The following is a 19,642-nucleotide window of genomic DNA, read 5'->3' as shown; positions in this document are numbered from 1 at the left end:
CCTGGGGGACACCAGTGGTGAGAGCGCGTGGCGAGGAGACAGATTCTCGCCACGCCACCTGGTAGGAGCGACCTGTCAGGTAGGACGCAATCCAAGCGTGGGCCGCACCGGAGATGCCCAACTCGGAGAGGGTGGAGAGGAGGATCTGATGGTTCACAGTGTCGAAGGCAGCCGATAGGTCTAGAAGGATGAGAGCAGAGGAGAGAGAGTTAGCTTTAGCAGTGCGGAGCGCCTCCGTGATACAGAAAAGAGCAGTCTCAGTTGAATGACTAGTCTTGAAACCTGACTGATTTGGATCAAGAAGGTCATTCTGCGAGAGATAGCGGGAGAGCTGGCCAAGGACAGCACGTTCAAGAGTTTTGGAGAGAAAAGAAAGAAGGGATACTGGTCTGTAGTTGTTGACATCGGAGGGATCGAGTGTAGGTTTTTTCAGAAGGGGTGCAACTCTCGCTCTCTTGAAGACGGAAGGGACGTAGCCAGCGGTCAGGGATGAGTTGATGAGCGAGGTGGTGAGGTAACGAGGTGAGGTAACCAACAGGTCTGTAACTCTAAACATTAACCAACAACCTGACAGGTCTGTAACTCTAAACATTAACCGACAACCTAACAGGTCTGTAACTCTGAACATTAACCAACAGGTCTGTAACTCTAAACATTAACCAACAACCCAACAGGTCTGTAACTCTAAACATTAACCAACAGGTCTGTAACTCTAAACATTAACCAACAACCCAACAGGTCTGTAACTCTAAACATTAACCAACAGGTCTGTAACTCTAAACATTAACCAACAGGTCTATAACTCTGTGAGATTTAACCAACAACTTATTTTAACAAACTATTTTGATACCTTTCAAGAATGTCAGAACCAATGCATAATGTACATATGAATGCTGAGCAAGCAATTCTACACAAGTTGTTCCTATCAGCAGTGCTGAAGTGTGTCCTACTTTTGACCAGAGAAGAGGAACAGAAATTGAGGGAAGGGCTTTTCATGGTTGAGTTGTTATGTAATAGCTGTTTATATATAATGAGAGAACAGAACTCAGACATAGAACGCGACTAGAACATCAGATACCAGATCAGACAATACAATCTTCAGCATCTCAACCATCTCAACATCTCGCTGAACCATGAAGACCCAGACTGCTCTGCTCCCTCCATATGATGTGTGTGTATATCTTGATTTTTTTGGTCTTCACCAAATCATTTTTATTTGTTTTCTGAGGTCAAGCGGCAGGGACTGTTGTTTAAAGTCCTACACCACCAGGAAGCCTGTCTCTCTGATGGTTTCTGCTGTTTAAAGTCCTACACCACCAGGAAGCCTGTCTCTCTGATGGTTTCTGCTGTTTAAAGTCCTACACCACCAGGAAGCCTGTCTCTCTGATGGTTTCTGCTGTTTAAAGTCCTACACCACCAGGAAGCCTGTCTCTCTGATGGTTTCTGCTGTTTAAAGTCCTACACCACCAGGAAGCCTGTCTCTCTGATGATTTCTGCTGTTTAAAGTCCTACACCACCAGGAAGCCTGTCTCTCTGATGGTTTCTGCTGTTTAAAGTCCTACACCACCAGGAAGCCTGTCTCTCTGATGGTTTCTGTTGTTTAAAGTCCTACACCACCAGGAAGCCTGTCTCTCTGATGGTTTCTGCTGTTAAAAGTCCTACACCACCAGGAAGCCTGTCTCTCTGATGGTTTCTGCTGTTTAAAGTCCTACACCACCAGGAAGCCTGTCTCTCTGATGGTTTCTGCTGTTTAAAGTCCTACACCACCAGGAAGCCTGTCTCTCTGATGGTTTCTGTTGTTTAAAGTCCTACACCACCAGGAAGCCTGTCTCTCTCTGATGGTTTCTGCTGTTTAAAGTCCTACACCACCAGGAAGCCTGTCTCTCTGATGGTTTCTGCTGTTTAAAGTCCTACACCACCAGGAAGCCTGTCTCTCTGATGGTTTCTGCTGTTTAAAGTCCTACACCACCAGGAAGCCTGTCTCTCTCTGATGGTTTCTGCTGTTTATAGTCCTACACCACCAGGAAGCCTGTCTCTCTGATGGTTTCTGCTGTTTAAAGTCCTACACCACCAGGAAGCCTGTCTCTCTGATGGTTTCTGCTGTTTAAAGTCCTACACCACCAGGAAGCCTGTCTCTCTGATGGTTTCTGTTGTTTAAAGTCCTACACCACCAGGAAGCCTGTCTCTCTCTGATGGTTTCTGCTGTTTAAAGTCCTACACCACCAGGAAGCCTGTCTCTCTGATGGTTTCTGCTGTTTAAAGTCCTACACCACCAGGAAGCCTGTCTCTCTGATGGTTTCTGCTGTTTAAAGTCCTACACCACCAGGAAGCCTGTCTCTCTCTGATGGTTTCTGCTGTTTAAAGTCCTACACCACCAGGAAGCCTGTCTCTCTGATGGTTTCTGCTGTTTAAAGTCCTACACCACCAGGAAGCCTGTCTCTCTGATGGTTTCTGCTGTTTAAAGTCCTACACCACCAGGAAGCCTGTCTCTCTGATGGTTTCTGCTGTTTAAAGTCCTACACCACCAGGAAGCCTGTCTCTCTGATGGTTTCTGCTGTTTAAAGTCCTACACCACCAGGAAGCCTGTCTCTCTGATGGTTTCTGCTGTTTAAAGTCCTACACCACCAGGAAGCCTGTCTCTCTGATGGTTTCTGCTGTTTAAAGTCCTACACCACCAGGAAGCCTGTCTCTCTGATGGTTTCTGCTGTTTAAAGTCCTACACCACCAGGAAGCCTGTCTCTCTGATGGTTTCTGCTGTTTAAAGTCCTACATCACCAGGAAGCCTGTCTCTCTGATGGTTTCTGCTGTTTAAAGTCCTACACCACCAGGAAGCCTGTCTCTCTGATGGTTTCTGCTGTTTAAAGTCCTACACCACCAGGAAGCCTGTCTCTCTGATGGTTTCTGCTGTTTAAAGTCCTACACCACCAGGAAGCCTGTCTCTCTGATGGTTTCTGCTGTTTAAAGTCCTACACCACCAGGAAGCCTGTCTCTCTGATGGTTTCTGCTGTTTAAAGTCCGACACCACCAGGAAGCCTGTCTCTCTGATGGTTTCTGCTGTTTAAAGTCCTACACCACCAGGAAGCCTGTCTCTCTGATGGTTTCTGCTGTTTAAAGTCCTACACCACCAGGAAGCCTGTCTCTCTGGTGGTTTCTGTCATAACGACCCCCAGCAGCTGCCCTCGTAAAGCTCTGCTGTAAGTAGCATACAATGTACATGGACTATATACTCAACACAACAAGATGGGCAGCTTTCTGAATTGACCGAGAGACACCAAAACATCACATTTATAGAACATGTTGAACATTGTTCCACAAATAAGGTGCAGGAAAACCAAAAGCTGATTTACCAAACTCCATAGAGACCAGAGGAATTCCCAGAGTTAGCCATCCCTGAGACTGGGTGTGGTGACTCGTGTCTAGAGGTTTTAGTAATGATGTTATTTACAGTGGTCGTTTATGTTAAACAAAATACTGTTTTCATGAAAACACAGCAATGTATCAACCTAGGTGATATCAGAGACGGCCAACCCAACTTCACGGTAGAGAATGCGGTGCCGAGTGCGATATTATCCCCCGTAATGAAGAGCGGTGCGCTATGATGACCTGAATCTGAAGGCTCTATTGACGAAGTGGCAGCTGCGTTAGTGTAGATGATGTCGCCATAGTTTCGGACCGATATAGGAACGTCGACTGAATGATCTGCTTTCTACCATTTAGCGAGAGGCAGGACCTGTTTCTATAGAAGAAAAGCCCATTTGAATTCTCAGCTTCTCAGCTAACTCATCAGTGTGCTTTTTAAAAGACAGCTTTCCATCTATCCAGATGGTATTTGTGAGCAGGTACACGATCAATATAAAGAACCATCCAAAGTACATATGCTGAAATCATCGTAGTTGTTTTTATGTGCTCTAGAGAACAACATGTACTTTGTTTTTACCTGCATTCAATACTAATTTCAGGTCAATTGAGTTGTTCTGTAATACAATGAAGGCAGACTGCAGTTCAGATAGAGCCTGGTCAACGTTGGGGTCAATAGCATACACAACAGTATCAACGGCATACAAGTGTAGGTTACAGTTTGTTTTACAGACAAGTCAATATTTTTGATACAAACAGTAAAGAGTACAGGACCCAGAATCGTCCCCTGCGGGACACCTTTCTTAATATCAAGGAAACCCGATTTAGCATCATCAGTAGATACACATTGAGCTCTATCTGTCAAGTAATTGTTTATACCAGTTACATGCAGCCTGGTCTAGGCCAACTGAGGAAATTAGCAGTGAGTGATGAACAGTATCAAATATTCTACTAATCTATACTTGCCTACTTATATTGATTAATGGTTACATTAAATTAAATTAACCAAAATGTGAAATCATACACGAACCAATGTTATTTTATAAACTTAACTCTGAAATAAAACTCATTTTGAGGATCTTTCTATCCTATGCAGAGTGATTGTAGTAAGTTACATAGCTTACATTTTGTTGATTAAATTATTATGCTGTTAAAGGGGCAGTACAGTGAAAAACGTGATTGTCCTATTTATTTTTTAAATTATATTTCCACTCTATGAGGTCGAAATAACACTGAAATTGTGAACATTATGATAATGTCTTTTTAGTATAATCTTTTTGCAGAGAAAAATAAAATCGCCTGGAATTTCATTTCTGTTCAGGCGGGATGGAGTTATTGGCTCACAGCATGACATCACAATCAGATTATTTTGAGTTATTGGCTCACAGCATGACATCACAATCAGATTATTTTGAGTTATTGGCTCACAGCATGACATCACAATCAGATTATTATGACCAATGACCAGCCACCTTTTATTTGCATATGTCTCCCCTTACCTTGAAGGGGTAAGCAGGGTCGGCTCTAGACTAGAGCCTGGAGGATCCTATTCTCCAGCACATGAACATTTGTATCGGGCAGAGCCACGGCAATCAGATCCTATTCTCCAGCACATGAACATTTGTATCGGGCAGAGCCACGGCAATCAGATCCTATTCTCCAGCACATGAACATTTGTATCGGGCAGAGCCACGGCAATCAGATCCTATTCTCCAGCACATGAACATTTGTATCGGGCAGAGCCACGGCAATCAGATCCTATTCTCCAGCACATGAACATTTGTATCGGGCAGAGCCACGGCAATCAGATCCTATTCTCCAGCACATGAACATTTGTATCGGGCAGAACCACGGCAATCAGATCCTATTCTCCAGCACATGAACATTTGTATCGGGCAGAGCCACGGCAATCAGATCCTATTCTCCAGCACATGAACATTTGTATCGGGCAGAGCCACGGCAATCAGATCCTATTCTCCAGCACATTAACATTTGTATCGGGCAGAGCCACGGCAATCAGATCCTATTCTCCAGCACATGAACATTTGTATCGGGCAGAGCCACGGCAATCAGATCCTATTCTCCAGCACATGAACATTTGTATCGGGCAGAGCCACGGCAATCAGATCCTATTCTCCAGCACATGAACATTTGTATCGGGCAGAGCCACGGCAATCAGATCCTATTCTCCAGCACATGAACATTTGTATCGGGCAGAGCCACGGCAATCAGATCCTATTCTCCAGCACATGAACATTTGTATCAGGCAGAGCCACGGCAATCAGATCCTATTCTCCAGCACATGAACATTTGTATCGGGCAGAGCCACGGCAATCAGATCCTATTCTCCAGCACATGAACATTTGTATCAGGCAGAGCCACGGCAATCAGATCCTATTCTCCAGCACATGAACATTTGTATCGGGCAGAGCCACGGCAATCAGATCCTATTCTCCAGCACATGAACATTTGTATCGGGCAGAGCCACGGCAATCAGATCCTATTCTCCAGCACATGAACATTTGTATCGGGCAGAGCCACGGCAATCAGATCCTATTCTCCAGCACATGAACATTTGTATCGGGCAGAGCCACGGCAATCAGATCCTATTCTCCAGCACATGAACATTTGTATCGGGCAGAACCACGGCAATCAGATCCTATTCTCCAGCACATGAACATTTGTATCGGGCAGAGCCACGGCAATCAGATCCTATTCTCCAGCACATGAACATTTGTATCGGGCAGAACCACGGCAATCAGATCCTATTCTCCAGCACATGAACATTTGTATCGGGCAGAGCCACGGCAATCAGATCCTATTCTCCAGCACATGAACATTTGTATCGGGCAGAGCCACGGCAATCAGATCCTATTCTCCAGCACATGAACATTTGTATCGGGCAGAGCCACGGCAATCAGATCCTATTCTCCAGCACATGAACATTTGTATCGGGCAGAGCCACGGCAATCAGATCCTATTCTCCAGCACATGAACATTTGTATCGGGCAGAGCCACGGCAATCAGATCCTATTCTCCAGCACATGAACATTTGTATCGGGCAGAGCCACGGCAATCAGATCCTATTCTCCAGCACATGAACATTTGTATCAGGCAGAACCACGGCAATCAGATCCTATTCTCCAGCACATGAACATTTGTATCAGGCAGAACCACGGCAATCAGATCCTATTCTCCAGCACATTAACATTTGTATCAGGCAGAGCCACGGCAATCAGATCCTATTCTCCAGCACATTAACATTTGTATCGGGCAGAGCCACGGCAATCAGATCCTATTCTCCAGCACATTAACATTTGTATCAGGCAGAGCCACGGCAATCAGATCCTATTCTCCAGCACATTAACATTTGTATCAGGCAGAGCCACGGCAATCAGATCCTATTCTCCAGCACATTAACATTTGTATCAGACAGAGCCACGGCAATCAGATTGCGCATTTCAATGGCAAAAGGAATCTCGGGAAAATAAATGGGTCCTGTGTGGCTCAGTCGGTAGAGCATGGCGCTTGCAACGCCAAGCGTCGTGGGTTCGATTCCCGCTGGGACCACCCATATGTAAAAGTAGTGGCCCCAGCCGACTTGTAAGTCGCTTTGGACAAAAGCGTCTGCTAAATGGGATATATTATTATTATTATTATTATAAATGATAAATAAATAAAAATATATATGAAATAAACACACAATGATATATTAGACAAAGTTATTTAAACATTGAATGAAAAAGACTGCATGGGGACTTAATTGAAGACGTTTGGATGGCTTCTGAGGAGCGTCTAACCATAGGCCCATTGACTGATAGATAGAAACACCCAGAGCCTTACAGTGGTTTCGGAAAGTATTCAGACCCCTTGACTTTTTCCACATTTTGTTACATTACAGCCATATTGTAAAATGGATTAAATTGTTTCCCCCCCCCCCCCTCATCAATCTACACACAATACCTCATAATGACAAAGCAAAAACAGGTTTAGAATTTGTTTTCTCATTTATAAAATAAAGAAACACTGAAATATCAAATTTACATAAGTATTCAGACCCTTTACTCAGTACTTTATTGAAGAAACTTTTGCTGCGATTACAGAGTTGAGACTCTGGGTATGACGCTACAACCTTCTCTCCCGATTGCTTAGTTTGGGTTGGCGACCAGTCTAGGAAGCGTTTTGGTGGTTCCAAACCTCTTCCATTTAAGAATGGAGGCCTCTGTGTTCTTGGGGACCTTCAATGTTGCAGAAGGTTTTTGTACCCTTCGCCAGATCTGTGCCTCAACACAATCCCATCTCGGAGCTCTACAGACAATTCCTTCAGCCTCATGTCTTGGTTTTTGCTCTGACATGTACTGTCAACTGTGGGACCTTATATAGACAGGTGTGTATCTTTCCAAATCATGTCCAATCAATTGAATTTACCATAGGTGGACTCCAAGTTGTAGAAACATCTCAAGGATGATCAATGGAAACAAGATGCACCTGAGCTCAATTTTGAGTCTCATAGCAAAGGGTCTGAATACTTATGTAAATACGGTATTTCTGTTTTTTTTTCTACATTTGCAAAGATTTTTTTTTAAACGTTTTTGATTTGTCATGGGGTATTGTGTGTATGTAGATTGCTGAGATTGTTTTGTTGTCATTTAATTCCTTTTATAATACGGCTGTAACGTAAAACAATCTGGAAAAGTCATGGGGTCTGAATACTTTCCGAAGGCACTGTATATCTCAATATATGGATTTCACTATAAAGACTCTAACCGTTATATTTATGTGGGGCTTATGTGAACCTCGGGGAACGTAGCCTACGTGCTCCTCGTTGCTCGGTTGCCTCGGAGAGATGCCACGTGCGTAAGGACGCAGAATAGCGGCACGCACTGCGCATGGCACTTTCGAGTTCATCAGCTGTGCAGCCGCGTCATATCTTCCAACACAGTCCGAACTTCCTCGCATGCCTCTCCGGGCGGACCATCCACTAAAGCTGCTCATATCCAATGAGCATTTTTCACCGGGCGCCACCGGAAACCTTCCCGCGGCTCATTGTGGAGAGCACAAGCAGAGCTGGGCGTCATGAATTAAAGAAAAGCCTGAATTTACAAATCTGATCACCAAAACCCCGCTGCAAGGTAAAAACATTTATGAATACGATTATTGGAGTTTCGGTTATTGTCTTGTTTCATTCATCCTCGATTTATTATCTGATTCTGAAGATCAGATCAGAAGAAAACTACACATGTTGATAGAAAACCGTTATTTTTTTGTCGATTCATCCTTTACTGTCATTGAATACAATATATTGACAATTATGGCTATTGGCATGACTATAATAATAACACGGTGTCATAAAAACGGTTTGCTGTACTCTACAACAGACTATTTGTTCCATTACATTACGACAATGTCACAATGACGGAGAGATATCCTGAAAATTTGTATGCAATACACTTTGGTGGTCCGAATGGATAATTAAACCTCAATACAATACACAGCAGAAGTCGCGATCGCCTTGTGTAAATAGAGGCTACATATGTAGTAGGCTAAAACATCTATATGATTCGGATCTTTAGTTTTTTTGTTTCGAAGTCATTTACTAGTCCCATATATGGGATGACTAGAGCCCGTCCCGCCGTCCCGACCACCTAGTTTCGTATTCAGCAGCACAGAAACCCCGCCCCTGACCGAGCCCTGTCTATGTTGCAGGGCAGGCCGATTCGAATCGGGAGGTATACTTGCGCAATCGGACCGTTGGACATGTGTGTGTCCCTGTCCAGATGGCTCCTCGGCCAGTAATGGATTCATGTAATCCATTGAAAACAATGTGGCACAAATGTTTTTGAACTTGTTGTTGCCTGTTCCTGACACAAGCACTGACTGCATTAAAAAGGTCCTACCAATTAATGGGTCATTTATGACAGACTAAAAAGCTGACCGTCTTGTGTTTGCAGTGTGGTGTGGTTGGACCAGCGGCAGCAGAGCTGTTGCAGCGGAGATGGTTTTGGACCCGGGTGAGGACTGTATGGATCGGACGGACGTCGACGGGGTCGGAGGGAGCAGCAGCACCACAGACCTGACGGGTCCAGAACCAAGACCGGACCCTCGCAAAACCACCACAACCGACAGCACCGGACTAGAAAACACCAGCCCAGAACCTCCCAAAACCACCACCAACACCAGACTAGAAAACACCAGCCCAGAGCCTCCCATAACCACCACCAACAGCACCCCCACTAGAACAGAAGAGACCAGGCCTGACACTACCAAAACCAACACCAACAGCACCCCCACTAGAACAGAAGAGACCAGGCCTGACACTACCAAAACCACCACCAACAGCACCCCCACTAGAACAGAAGAGACCAGGTCTGACACTACCAAAACCACCACCAACAGCACCCCCACTAGAACAGAAGAGACCAGGCCTGACACTACCAAAACCACCACCAACAGCACCCCCACTAGAACAGAAGACACCAGGCCTGACACTACCAAAACCGCCAGAAGAACCGAGGAACCAACAGCGGATCCCCACCACCACCAACACTCGGCTCCACGCCAGGACAAGCCGTGTCACTAAGAGGGAGCGGGTATCCAACTCCCACAATGGACCCCAGCCTCAACCTCAGTCGTTGGTGGCAGATGTCAGCCTTACCCCCAGCCCTAGGGCCAGTGTTGGCTCCTCTACCAACTCCTCTCGCTCAGTCTTGCCATACGATGGACCGGTTGTCTCTCTGCGGCGGGGACGTCACCGTGGCAACGGCCTCATCTCGGAATAAGGTGGCGACCAGACCCGCTCTCCGCCGGCCCCTCAGCCTGGAGGTGACACCCCTTCGCCTCCGTGGCTCCGAGCCCGCTCTGGACCGCGGGGTCCTACAACCCCTGGCGCAGCGCTGGTGGTCCCTCCACTGCCCCTCGCCCCCAGCACGCTCCCTCACCAGCCCCAGCCTGGGCCCCGGAGGCTGGATGCGCCGCAGCGAGAGCACCTGTACTGTCAACAACTCCTCAATGGGCCTCCGGGCCACCAGGGGGCGTGTGCGTCCAGCCACCTCCCTTCCCCACATTGCCCGGGGTTTGGAGGGGCCTCCCGCTGCCCTTGCCCTCCACACCACGAGGCCCCTGTCTCCTTGTGGCCCTAAGACCCATTAACCTAGACCAGGAGAGGCAGGCCTTCTTCCAGTCCGACTATAAATACGACCCCCAGTTTGAGTACTCGACCCCGGAGCCCAGCACTGTGCTGGAGAAATACAGAGATGGATCTGACCTCTTCCTCTCACAGGTAGGCCTCTCTGTCTGGCAAAGATATTATCTGACCTCTTCCTCTCACAGGTAGGCCTCTCTGTCTGGCAAAGATATTATCTGACCTCTTCCTCTCACAGGTAGGCCTCTCTGTCTGGCAAAGATATTAGATGGCAGGAAGAAAACCCACTCTGGGGATTTCTGCATTTTTAGCTATTATGTGTGTTTTGTGGCAAATTAACTTGAATGTCTTCCTCCTGACATATTGTATCTTAATAGACTCTCTCTCTCTCTCTCTCTCTCTCTCTCTCTCTCTCTCTCTCTCTCTCTCTCTCTCTCTCTCTCTCTCTCTCTCTCTCTCTCTCTCTCTCTCTCTCTCTCTCTCTCTCTCTCTCTCTCTCTCTCTCTCTCTCTCTCTCTCTCTCTCTCTCTCTCTCTCTCTCTCTCTCTCTCTCTTCAAATCAAATCAAGGGCTTTATTGGCATGGGAAACGTGTTAACGTGGCCAAAGCAAGTAAGGTGTTTCTCTCTCTCTCTCACTCTCTGGGTGTTTCTCTATCCTCTCTCTCTCTCTCTCTCTCTCTCTCTCTCTCTCTCTCTCACACACTCTCTGGGTGTTTCTCTATCCTCTCTCTCTGGTTGTTTCACCCTCTCTCTCTCTCTCTCTCTCTCTCTGGGTGTTTCTCTATCCTCTCTCTCTCTCTCTGGGTGTTTCTCTATCCTCTCTCTCTCTCTCTCTGGGTGTTTCTCTATCCTCTCTCTCTCTCCCTGGGTGTTTCTCTATCCTCTCTCTCACTCCCTGGGTGTTTCTCTATCCTCTCTCTCTCTCTCACTCTCTGGGTGTTTCTCTATCCTCTCTCTCTACAGGCTGTTGGGATTATGGAGTGTATTCTGAGGAAGTTTGGTAACTATGAGAACTTTGAGGAAGTGACGGGAGGAAGTATTTTACCAAAGAGTCGAGTCTGGGCTGCTGCACGCAAGTACCTGCAGAAGGAGAACTGTGTAGGAGAGGTGAGTGAGGTTTCACATGTTACGTGTGGTGTGTTGGGGGGTTGGTGTGTTACGGGTAGTGTGTTGGAGGGTTGGTGTGTTACGTGTGGTGTGTTGGGTGGTTGGTGTGTTACGGGTAGTGTGTTGGAGGGTTGGTGTGTTATGGGTAGTGTGTTACGTGTGGTGTGTTGGAGGGTTGGTGTGTTGGAGGGTTGGTGTGTTGGAGGGTTGGTGTGTTATGGGTAGTGTGTTGGAGGGTTGGTGTGTTACAGGTAGTGTGTTGGAGGGTTGGTGTGTTACGGGTAGTGTGTTTGAGGGTTGGTGTGTTACAGGTAGTGTGTTGGAGGTTTGGTGTGTTATGGGTAGTGTGTTGGAGGGTTGGTGTGTTACGGGTAGTGTGTTGGAGGGTTGGTGTGTTATGGGTAGTGTGTTGGAGGGTTGGTGTGTTATGGGTAGTGTGTTGGAGGGTTGGTGTGTTACGGGTAGTGTGTTTGAGGGTTGGTGTGTTACAGGTAGTGTGTTTGAGGGTTGGTGTGTTACAGGTAGTGTGTTTGAGGGTTGGTGTGTTACAGGTAGTGTGTTGGAGGGTTGGTGTGTTACGGGTAGTGTGTTTGAGGGTTGGTGTGTTACAGGTAGTGTGTTTGAGGGTTGGTGTGTTATGAGTAGTGTGTTGGAGGGTTGGTGTGTTACAGGTAGTGTGTTGGAGGGTTGGTGTGTTACAGGTAGTGTGTTGGAGGGTTGGTGTGTTACAGGTAGTGTGTTGGAGGGTTGGTGTGTTATGGGTAGTGTGTTTGAGGGTTGGTGTGTTATGGGTAGTGTGTTTGAGGGTTGGTGTGTTATGGGTAGTGTGTTGGAGGGTTAGTGTGTTATGGGCAGTGTGTTGGAGGGTTGGTGTGTTATGGGTAGTGTGTTGGAGGGTTGGTGTGTTACAGGTAGTGTGTTGGAGGGTTAGTGTGTTATGGGTAGTGTGTTCGGGGGTTGGTGTGTTATGGGTAGTGTGTTACGTGTGGTGTGTTGGGTTGGTGTGGGTTGGTGTGTTATGGGTAGTGTGTTGGAGGGTTGGTGTGTTACAGGTAGTGTGTTTGAGGGTTGGTGTGTTATGAGTAGTATGTTGGAGGGTTGGTGTGTTATGGGTAGTGTGTTGGAGGGTTGGTGTGCTATGGGTAGTGTGTTGGAGGGTTGGTGTGTTAGAGGTAGTGTGTTGGAGGGTTGGTGTGTTATGGGTAGTGTGTTGGAGCGTTGGTGTGTTATGAGTAGTGTGTTGGAGGGTTGGTGTGTTACAGGTAGTGTGTTTGAGGGTTGGTGTGTTATGGGTAGTATGTTTGAGGGTTGGTGTGTTATGGGTAGTGTGTTGGAGGGTTAGTGTGTTATGGGCAGTGTGTTGGAGGGTTGGTGTGTTATGGGTAGTGTGTTGGAGGGTTGGTGTGTTACAGGTAGTGTGTTGGAGGGTTAGTGTGTTATGGGTAGTGTGTTCGGGGGTTGGTGTGTTATGGGTAGTGTGTTACGTGTGGTGTGTTGGGTTGGTGTGGGTTGGTGTGTTATGGGTAGTGTGTTGGAGGGTTGGTGTGTTACAGGTAGTGTGTTTGAGGGTTGGTGTGTTATGAGTAGTATGTTGGAGGGTTGGTGTGTTATGGGTAGTGTGTTGGAGGGTTGGTGTGCTATGGGTAGTGTGTTGGAGGGTTGGTGTGTTAGAGGTAGTGTGTTGGAGGGTTGGTGTGTTATGGGTAGTGTGTTGGAGGGTTGGTGTGTTATGGGTAGTGTGTTTGAGGGTTGGTGTGTTACTGGTAGTGTGTTTGAGGGTTGGTGTGTTATGGGTAGTGTGTTGGAGGGTTGGTGTGTTACGGGTAGTGTGTTGTCGGGTTTGTGTGTTATGGGTAGTGTGTTGGAGGGTTGGTGTGTTACAGGTAGTGTGTTTGACGGTTGGTGTGTTAACAAGATGTCTTTGTGCAATGATGATGATGATGATGATGAAGGTAATGATGATAACCTTGTCTAGGTGATGGTGTGTCTGATGATGTAATGATGAAGGTAATGATGATAACCTTGTCTAGGTGGTGGTGTGTGATGATGTAATGATGAAGGTAATGATGACGATGAAGGTGATGATGATAAACCTTGTCTTGGTGGTGGTGGTGTGTCTGATGATGTAATGATGAAGGTGATGATGATGATGATGAAAGTGATGATGATAAACCTTGTCTATGTGGAGGTGTGTCTGATGATGAGGATGATGAAGGTAATGATGACAACCTTGTCTAGGTGGTGGTGTGTCTGATGATGTAATGATGAAGGTAATGATGATGATGAAGGTGATGATGATAAACCTTGTCTAGGTGATGGTGTGTCTGATGATGTAATGATGAAGGTGATGATGATGATGAAGGTGATGATGAAGGTAATGATGATAACCTTGTCTCGGTGGTGGTGTGTCTGATGATGTAATGATAATGATGAAGGTGATGATGATAAACCTTGTCTAGGGACTAGAGGTGGACCAATTATGATTTCTAAACGCCGATACCGATTATTGGAGGACCAAAAAAAGCCGATACCGATTAATCAGACGATTTTTATATATATATATATATTTGTAATAAATTCTGCATATACCCTGACTCTGTTGCACAGAATGCAAGAGAAGTGGCACAATTTCTCTAGTTAAAGAAATGCATGTTAGCAGGCAATATTAACTAAATATGCAGGTTTAAAAATATATACTTGTGTATTGATTTAAAGAAAGGCGTTGATGTTTATGGTTGGGTACACATTGGTGCAACGACAGTGCTTTTGTCGCGAATGCGCTTGTTAAATCCCCCGTTTGGCGAAGAAGGCTGTGATTCAATGATAAATTAACAGGCACCATATTGATTAGATGCAACGCAGGACAAGCTAGTTAAACTAGTAATATCATCAACCATGTGTAGTTAACTAGTGATTATGTTAAGATTGTTTTTTATAAGTTTAATGCTAGCTATCAACCTACCATGGCTCCTTGCTGCACTCGCATAACAGGTAGTCAGCCTGCCACGCAGTCTCCTCATAGCAGGTAGTCAGCCTGCCACGCAGTCTCCTCATAGCAGGTAGTCAGCCTGCCACTCAGTCTCCTCATAACAGGTAGTCAGCCTGCCACACAGTCTCCTCATAGCAGGTAGTCAACCTGCCACTCAGTCTCCTCATAGCAGGTAGTCAGCCTGCCACGCAGTCTCCTCATAGCAGGTAGTCAGCCTGCCACAGTCTCCTCATAGCAGGTAGTCAGCCTGCCACGCAGTCTCCTCATAGCAGGTAGTCAGCCTGCCACAGTCTCCTCATAACAGGTAGTCAGCCTGCCACGCAGTCTCCTCATAACAGGTAGTCAGCCTGCCACAGTCTCCTCATAACAGGTAGTCAGCCTGCCACGCAGTCTCCTCATAACAGGTAGTCAGCCTGCCACAGTCTCCTCATAGCAGGTAGTCAGCCTGCCACAGTCTCCTCATAACAGGTAGTCAGCCTGCCACAGTCTCCTCATAACAGGTAGTCAGCCTGCCACAGTCTCCTCATAACAGGTAGTCAGCCTGCCACAGTCTCCTCATAACAGGTAGTCAGCCTGCCACGCAGTCTCCTCGTGGAGTGCAATGTTATCGGCCACGATCGGTGTCCAAAAATGCCGATTACCGATTGTTATGAAAACTTGAAATCGGCCCTAATTAATCGGCCATTCCGAATAATCGGTCGACCTCTACGAGGGGGTGGTGGTGGTGTGTCTGATGATGAAGAGTATGGTGGTAACATTGTCTAGGTGGTGGTGGTGTGTGTGATGATGAAGAGTATGGTGGTAACATTGTCTAGGTGGTGGTGGTCTGTGTGATGATGAAGAGTATGGTGATAACATTGTCTAGGTGGTGGTGGTCTGTGTGATGATGAAGAGTATGGTGGTAACATTGTCTAGGTGGTGGTGGTCTGTGTGATGATGAAGAGTATGGTGGTAACATTGTCTAGGTGGTGGTGGTCTGTGTGATGATGAAGAGTATGGTGGTAACATTGTCTAGGTGGAGGTGGTCTGTGTGATGATGAAGAGTATGGTGGTAACATTGTCTAGGTGGTGGTGGTCTGTGTGATGATGAAGAGTATGGTGGTAACATTGTCTAGGTGGTGGTGGTCTGTGTGATGATGAAGAGTATGGTGGTAACATTGTCTAGGTGGTGGTGGTCTGTGTGATGATGAAGAGTATGGTGTTAACTTTGTCTAGGTGGTGGTCTGTGTGATGATGAAGAGTATGGTGGTAACATTGTCTAGGTGGTGGTGGTCTGTGTGATGATGAAGAGTATGGTGGTAAGGTGTGTCTGATGATGAAGAGTATGGTGGTAACATTGTCTAGGTGGTGGTGGTCTGTGTGATGATGAAGAGTATGGTGGTAAGGTGTGTCTGATGATGAAGAGTATGGTGGTAACATTGTCTAGGTGGTGGTGGTGGTCTGTGTGATGATGAAGAGTATGGTGGTAAGGTGTGTCTGATGATGAAGAGTATGGTGGTAACATTGTCTAGGTGGTGGTGGTGGTCTGTGTGATGATGAAGAGTATGGTGGTAAGGTGTGTCTGATGATGAAGAGTATGGTGGTAACGTTGTCTAGGTGGTGGTGGTCTGTGTGATGATGAAGAGTATGGTGGTAACGTTGTCTAGGTGGTGGTGGTCTGTGTGATGATGAAGAGTATGGTGTTAACTTTGTCTAGGTGGTGGTGGTCTGTCTGATGAGCTGCTGTCCCAGGCGGTGATGATGATGATGATGATGAAGAGTATGGTGTTAACTTTGTCTAGGTGGTGGTGTGTCTGTCTGATGAGCTGCTGTCCCAGGCGGTGATGATGATGATGATGATGATGATGATGATGAAGAGTATGGTGTTAACTTTGTCTAGGTGGTGGTGTGTCTGTCTGATGAGCTGCTGTCCCAGGCGGTGATGATGGTGGAGAGTTGTCGTCCCACTCTGACTATCAACCTGTCTGGAGCACGACAACACTGGCTGGAGGGCATGCTCAGGCATGAGATAGGTACAGTACGTTGAATGCACCATACAGCATGTTTTTACTGTGGGGGGTATGGGATGGGAGATGGGGGGTATGGGATGGGAGATGGGGGATCTGGGATGGGAGATGGGGGGTATGGGATGGGAGATGGGGGGTATGGGATGGGAGATGGGGGGGTATGAGATGGGAGATGGGGGGTATGGGATGGGAGATGGGGGGTATGGGATGGGAGATGGGGGGTATGGGATGGGAGATGGGGGGTATGGGATGGGAGATGGGGGTATGGGATGGGAGATGGGGGATCTGGGATGGGAGATGGGGGTATGGGATGGGAGATGGGGGTATGGGATGGGAGATGGGGGTATGGGATGGGAGATGGGGGTTATGGGATGGGAGATGGGGGTATGGGATGGGAGATGGGGGGTATGGGATGGGAGATGGGGGTTATGGGATGGGAGATGGGGTTTATGGGATGGGAGATGGGGGGTATGGGATGGGAGATGGGGGATCTGTGATGGGAGATGGGGGATATGGGATGGGAGATGGGGGGTATGGGATGGGAGATGGGGGGTATGGGATGGGAGATGGGGGGTATGGGATGGGAGATGGGGGGTATGGGATGGGAGATGGGGGGTATGAGATGGGAGATGGGGGTTATGGGATGGGAGATGGGGGTATGGGATGGGAGATGGGGGGTATGGGATGGGAGATGGGGGTTATGGGATGGGAGATGGGGGGTATGGGATGGGAGATGGGGGGTATGGGATGGGAGATGGGGGGTATGGGATGGGAGATGGGGGTATGGGATGGGAGATGGGGGTATGGGATGGGAGATGGGGGGTATGGGATGGGAGATGGGGGGTATGGGATGGGAGATGGGGGGTATGGGATGGGAGATGGGGGGTATGGGATGGGAGATGGGGGGGTATGGGATGGGAGATGGGGGGTATGGGATGGGAGATGGGGGGTATGGGATGGGAGATGGGGGTATGGGATGGGAGATGGGGTATGAGATGGGGGTATGGGATGGGAGATGGGGGGTATGGGATGGGAGATGGGGGTATGGGATGGGAGATGGGGGTATGGGATGGGAGATGGGGGTATGAGATGGGGGTATGGGATGGGAGATGGGGGTATGGGATGGGAGATGGGGGTATGGGATGGGAGATGGGGGGTATGGGATGGGAGATGGGGGGTATGGGATGGGAGATGGGGGGTATGGGATGGGAGATGGGGGGTATGGGATGGGAGATGGGGGTATGGGATGGGAGATGGGGGTATGAGATGGGGGTATGGGATGGGAGATGGGGGTATGGGATGGGAGATGGGGGTTGTGTTTATCATCCACACAGCATCATAAATGAGTTCTGAGTTATAATCTGCGTGTCCTACCAGGTACACAGCGCCTCTATTACATCCTCATGTTATTCCATCTCTGTCCCCCCAGGAACCCACTACCTTAGAGGTGTGAACAACAACCTCCAGCCCTGGTCTACTTCCGCAGGCAGGAAGCAGTATGGCCTCAAACCGGCCAATCCCACGGAAGAAGGCCTGGCCAGCCTGCACAGTGTGTTGCTACGGAAACAGCCCTACCTGTGGCGCGCCGCTCTGCTCTACTATACGGTGTATCACGCCACCAGGATGGGCTTCAGCCAGCTCTTCAGCCACATCGCTCAGTTCGTCCAGGATCCGCGGTGCGCTGGGAGTACTGCCTCAGAGCCAAGAGGGGACAGACGGACACCTCGGAGCCTGGTGAGAGTGTGTGTGTGTGTGTCGTGTGTGTCGTGTGTGTGTGTTTGTGTGTGTGTGTGTGTCTGTGTGTGTCGTGTATGTGGGTGTGTGTGTATGTGTATGTGTGTATGTTTGTATGTGTGCGTGTGTGTGTGTGCGTGCGTGCGTGCGTGCGTGTGTGACTACACTAACCATTGCACATGTACCAGTAGTAGATCTATGCACCCAAAAGAATCTTGACTTATTATGTAAACATTTGTTTTAAAGGATTGGTAGTCTCTGTGTTGACTTGATGGTTTGTGTGGTTGTGAATCAGGCTGTTTCAGTAAAGATCAGGTGTACCTGGACGGAATCCTCAGGATTCTACGACATCGGAGCAACATCGACTTCAAGATGCTGACCTCGCTAGGCAAGGTCAGTCGTCATCCTCCCGTACAGGATCGGTTCATGTTTACCCCCCCCCCCGGCGATGATATATAGTTTGGTTGTTTCATGGTGGACACATTTGCAGCAAAAAAACAAGCTGAATTGTAGTTTATACCTCATAATAGAGCACCAGACAAGGCTGTTGTAATATCAGATGGGGTGGGAAAGAGGTTGAGTCTGTAAATTTACCACCGATGTGATGATGATGACGTTAACCTTCTTCTTCTGGCCCTCCAGGTGTCGTTTGAGGACGTAGAAAGGCTACGGCACTTCGCTGTCCTGCGCCGGACCAGAATCCCTCACTTCATGCAGGACCAGGAGACATACCTTCAGCATCTGGACCACATTGTCGCGGTCAACGAACTGAGCGACGCTCAGCTTAGAGAACTCCTTCCCTGACCGACCGGCGGCCGACCGACCGGCCGACCGACCGACCGACCTTCAGCTGAGCGCTGTAGATCACCTGCTGGGCGTCAACAACTGGGCGTCAACGATTCAACATGTAGAATGGTCGGGAAATGAATAGAAAATGGCGGATGATGTTCGGTGGTCAGAGGCGTTAAGAATGGTCACCTGCTGCTAATTACCTCTGGTCAGCGTGGTCTGTTTTCCCCTTGACTGACTGACCCCTCTGGTCTAGACTGGCCATCCCATCCTTGACTGACCCCTCTGGTCTAGACTGGCCATCCATCCTTGACTGACTCCCTCTGTTCTAGACTGGCCATCCATCCTTGACTGACTCCTCTGGTCTAGACTGGCCATCCCATCCTTGACTGACCCCTCTGGTCTAGACTGGCCATCCCATCCTTGACTGACCCCTCTGGTCTAGACTGGCCATCCCATCCTTGACTGACTCCCTCTGGTCTAGACTGGCCATCCATCCTTGACTGACTCCCTCTGGT

The 19,642-nt window shown here is 47.9% G+C and overlaps 1 pseudogene; it reads left to right on the top strand.

Annotated features, from left to right (window-relative positions):
• The first annotated feature begins 8,300 nt into the window (after positions 1–8,300).
• On the top strand, positions 8,301–19,139 carry LOC135528852 (microtubule-associated tyrosine carboxypeptidase-like; annotated as a pseudogene).
• The last annotated feature ends 503 nt before the right edge of the window (positions 19,140–19,642 follow it).

The sequence above is a fragment of the Oncorhynchus masou genome, unplaced genomic scaffold (genome assembly GCF_036934945.1).
Source record: "Oncorhynchus masou masou isolate Uvic2021 unplaced genomic scaffold, UVic_Omas_1.1 unplaced_scaffold_1051, whole genome shotgun sequence".
Classification (NCBI taxonomy): Eukaryota; Metazoa; Chordata; class Actinopteri; order Salmoniformes; family Salmonidae; genus Oncorhynchus; species Oncorhynchus masou.
This window is presented reverse-complemented; position numbering and strand designations above follow the sequence as displayed.